Below are 4,957 nucleotides of genomic sequence, written 5' to 3'. Positions count from 1 at the left end.
ACCTCACTCGTACGCATTCCAGGAAACTTCCCAGAAGGTCACCCATCCCAATACTACTCCAAGTCAAGCACACTTAACTATGGAGTTATTATGGAATGAGCTACCAAAAAGAAGATGCCTCTTGTTGGTATAGGTAGTACCCATCAATCCTTATAAGCTTTACTTCAACCATGCAGTCCCATACCTGCACGGCCTTAAGATTCCTCTCATTCCGATGTGGCGACCACCCTAGCCCTCTTCGGCCTCAGGTGTTACATGCGGTGCAACCACTCCTCGCCTTCTCTGGCCTAGGGTGTTACAAAAAGTGTGCGAGTGAGGACAAATCATACTGAAAAGACCCGTGTTGGTTAGTGGGGTCAATCAGTAACCCTGAAAGTAGTATAGGGCATTACAAATGGTATCAAAGCAAACCTCTCTCAGTATGATGTGGTTTAGGAATGAACTAAGTGGAAGTTGGTGGGCATGTAACACTCGAGGCGAACGGGGGTGGGGACTGGTTGCCGGTGCATAAGGCTCGGCAATGAGACACTCTTGAGACCGAAGAGGGCAAGGAGTGGTCACTGATTTCACATCAGAATGAGAGGGATCTTGAGGTTGTTCAAGTATGGAACTGCGTGGTTGAAGGAACGCTTATAAGGATTGATTGATACTACCTATACCAACAAGATGCATCTTATTTTTGGTAGCCTAACAGATAAGTTAAGCGTGATTGACTCAGAGTAGTATTTGGATAGGTGACATTTTGAGAAGTTTCCCACAAAGTGTGTGAGTGAGGACAAATCATGCTGAAAAAACCCGTGTTAGTTTGTGGAGTCAGTCGGTAATCCTGAAAGTAGTCTGGGGCGTTATGATCCTAACCTTCAACCTATCTCATACAGTCAGATCTAATCGGACGACGATCCGCACAATGTGTTCGGTTCCTCGGGAGTGGTTTTGATAACTCACCTCATATAAGTTTGACACACACATCATTTTCAAGTATCTTTTCCACCTTCACTTTAAATTGCTTCTCAAATATTTCACTAACTTGAGCATTAGATTCTAAACTTGAGCATTGGGCGTTGGAAGCATTCACCACCGCATTGAAAGATCTCTCTATAATCTTTCCACCGCATTGAAAGATCTCTCTATAATCTCGTTTCTTATTCCTGTTCCATTTTGAAATAAAAGGGATAACCGTATTTTAATATTTGATTTTTTTTCCTTCCAATCTCGACGTTGAATTCTTTAAAATAAATATCTTTATTCACACACTAAATAAATGATAAATGATAATTTAGTCAATGAAATAAATGAATTATAATTAAATTTATTAGGATTAGAATTTCAAATTTCTTGTATCATAGCAAAAGTTATTTAAAATACATAAAGATAAATAATTGAATTATGTAATTTTTGAAAAATTGAAAAATGTATCTATTAGTAAAGAAATTTTTCAATTATGTTTTGTAATTTTTTATCTAAGAATAAATGGAACATGTCTAACTATTATTTTTGCTGATTATTTAATGATTTAAATTTTGTATGTTCACTATTTTTTATTTTTTTCTTCATAATTTCCCTTTATTCAAAATATATAATAGATTTTGAATGTTTAAACACTAAATAAAATGACTAAGAAAAACAATAGCAGACAAAACTATTATTTTTAACTCGCCAAATTATTATAAAGTAAGAATTATTTAGAATTTACGAGTTTTATTTAATATTTATCTTTTAATTTTTTTCTTTTCATTTTTATCAATGTTCCTAATTAATTCATTTTATAGAATAAGCATTTATTAAACGTGTGTGATAAGCGGTTGGTCATTTGGGGGAAATGTGAGAGAAGAAGAAAGAGCAAAATATTGTAAATTTAAGAATGGTAACGCCGACTGTGGGGATCGAACCCACGACCACGTGGTTAAAAGCCACGCGCTCTACCACTGAGCTAAGTCGGCTATTTAATTTTATGAATTGTTTATTAATTATAAAATTTTAAATTCTAATCGAAATCAATTTATGAATCAAACGTATGTAATTATAAGGTTTATTGCTCGCTGACTTTTTAATATAGTAAATTTTCCCTTTCATATTTGAGACATTATCTTATGATGATTCACCATCTATTTCTCTTGTATAGTTTTATTTGGTTATATAGATTATCCACTTCCATCACCATTTGAAAGTGGTTTATCAACCATTTTTTTTCTTTTCTATATTCTCTCGAATTGTAACAAAATTGATTCACATAAATTTCAGTCAAACAAACAAAATGGAAAATTTCGAATTTTTAAGTAAAATTGTTTTGTTTAGTTAAATTCGACACGTAAGTTTGTTATGTAGACTCTTTGAATTTATTTTATATATATATATATATATATATATATATATATATATATATATATATATATATATATATATATATATATATATATATATATATATATATATATATAAAAGTAATATTAGTAATGCAATAATGCATCAACAATCTAACTTTCAACTAAATTTTAAAACAAATTATATCAAATTATTACTATGAGAGAAACTATTATTACACCCTTTGAATATCTCACACACCATGCGAGTTGTCTAAAATATCCTCCTGCTTTCGTAGATGTACCTCAAGAAGCATGTTTTTTTTTTGTTTAACATTGTTTTGTTTCGTAGATGTACATACGGAAGCTTTTGTAGATGCACCCACGGAAGCATTTGATGTTATATTCGCGCCATACTCTTCCTCTCCCCCATTCTTCACTATCTCATTTCCAAACTATCAAACTCTCTCAACCTCAAAAATCAAACTTTCACCGAAGTTGTTTTCTTCCTCTCGAGTTCGGCCGATAACGTCAACATCAACTACCAACACATTCCAACAAGTTCCAAACTCCATTTAATCGGTAAGTTTTCGACATTTTTGAGTTATTTTAGAGTTTTTGTAATAGAGATTGAATTCGATATTTAGGTGTAGAAATGATTGAGTAGTGTAACTTTTTTTGAAATGTAAGGTACTCGATTTTATTATGATTTAGAGGTAATGTAAGTACTGTTTCATATGTAAAATGGACGACCAATCCATTAAAATGGGGATTTTAACCATCTGCAACAGTGACCATATGCCATTGGTGGGTTTTGGAGGTTTCAGAATCTTCCGTAGATGCATCTACGGAAGAATGGAACGTTGGGTCATTCCGTAGATGCACTTACGGAAGAAACCCATTTTTTGAAATGTAAGCTACTCGATTTTATTAAAGGCTTAAATAGTCTTCTGGTCCCTGTAAGTTAGCGAGTTTTTGATTTTGGTCCCTGTATCTTTGTTTTGGTCCAAGTCCCTATATGTTCATTTCTTGTTGTCGTTGGTCCCTGACGTCAAAATTCTATTACAAAAACGCCTATGCGGCTAACGGCGCTGACGTGGCAGGCACTTTTTTCTTTACAAAAATTCCACGTAAGCAGTTCTTTTTTCTTTTTCTTTTTTTTGGGTCTAATGTTAAAATGCAAAAGCCTAAAATTTTTCTATCAACAAGGGTTAAACCCATAACCTTGTCTTCACATATTACTCTCCATCCACTAGACCATGTTTTATATTCTGTCAACATAATACAATAACATGTATATTAGATAAACTAGTAGTTTGCCCGTGCGATGCACGGGTAAGTGTGTATAGTCTCAACCTAATATTCAAAAGTTTAATTTTTATGTTAGTATGAAGAAATATATAGCAGAGGTGGGATAATAGTGGAACATTAAAAAAAATTACATGATTATTGATTAATTATATATTACATATTAGTCCGTGATAAATAATTATATTTTTTAATAATAATGTAATCACTGAAAAAGAAAAACTAAATGGTAAAATAAATTATTAAAAAATAATAATAGAAAAAAACATTAGTTAACTTCAGGGACTAATCCTTTGATCCGATATTGTAGTAGATGATTAAATTTTCTTTCGTTGTTACGACTGAATGCAAACCTAAGACCTCAAACTAAGGTGAAAGAGATCATTATCATCTCAAATTTGTACCTATAAAAAATCTTAAGGTAAAATGAATGAGTGGAAAAAAAACTAAGAGGAAATAATAGAAAAAAATATGAGATAACTACAATGACTAATCCCTCAAATCAATGAGAATTCTAAAAGATGATAAAACTTTCAAAAAAAATGAACATTGTTTTGTGGTTATGACTGAATTCGAACCTAAGACCTCTTAATATGGTGAAAGAGATAAAAAATGAGAATTAGAATAATAAGATATAATAGTGCTAGTTGAATATATTATTATTATTATTAATATTATTTTAAATATTATTATAAGTTAGATATTATATAATAATTATTATTAATACTTGTGGTTTAATATTATTATTATTATTATTATTATTATTATATTATTATTATTATAAATATTATAATAATTATTATTATTTATATTAATATAGAGTTTGTACTTATAATTAGAGTTTTTATTAATAATTATTAATGAAAAATTAATTTTTTAAAAAGTAGAATTAGGATTGATATTAGAGTGACATGTGTCAAAAGTTGCCTAGAGTTGTTATCATGATGACACATAGCTAGGGTTGTCATCATGACAACCTTGCATTTATATATAAGATGCTTCAGTATTTAATAAATACTTGAAAGATTTGAGAGATTAATGCTTCAATATTTAACAAATATTTTAATAAACTAATTGTTTGATAAATTAAATATTTAAAATATTAAATATTTAAAATATTAATAATTAATATTCATGGTGGAAATATTAAATATTTTATTTAATAATTAAATATTATTATATAATATATTTAATTATGTCTAAAACATTAGAATGTCATTATATAGTTTGCAATATTATTTCATATTCATTCCTCCATTTTTAGAAAAATGAAAAAAGAAAAAAGTGTTTACGTGTGTTAATCTTTGATGATATTTCAACTATTGACTTAATATATTATTTATTAATTA

The 4,957-nt window shown here is 29.7% G+C and overlaps 1 non-coding gene across 1 annotated transcript; it reads right to left on the bottom strand.

Moving 5' to 3' along the window:
- Positions 1 to 1,868: 1,868 nt before the first annotated feature.
- Positions 1,869 to 1,940, bottom strand: TRNAK-UUU (transfer RNA lysine (anticodon UUU)). Its single transcript has one exon. It is a non-coding gene; the product is annotated as a tRNA-Lys (tRNA).
- Positions 1,941 to 4,957: the final 3,017 nt, after the last annotated feature.

Source organism: Vicia villosa, linkage group LG3, assembly GCF_029867415.1.
Source record: "Vicia villosa cultivar HV-30 ecotype Madison, WI linkage group LG3, Vvil1.0, whole genome shotgun sequence".
Taxonomy (NCBI): domain Eukaryota; kingdom Viridiplantae; phylum Streptophyta; class Magnoliopsida; order Fabales; family Fabaceae; genus Vicia; species Vicia villosa.
The sequence above is the reverse complement of the archived record's forward strand: the minus strand, read 5'-3'. Positions and strand labels throughout refer to the sequence as shown.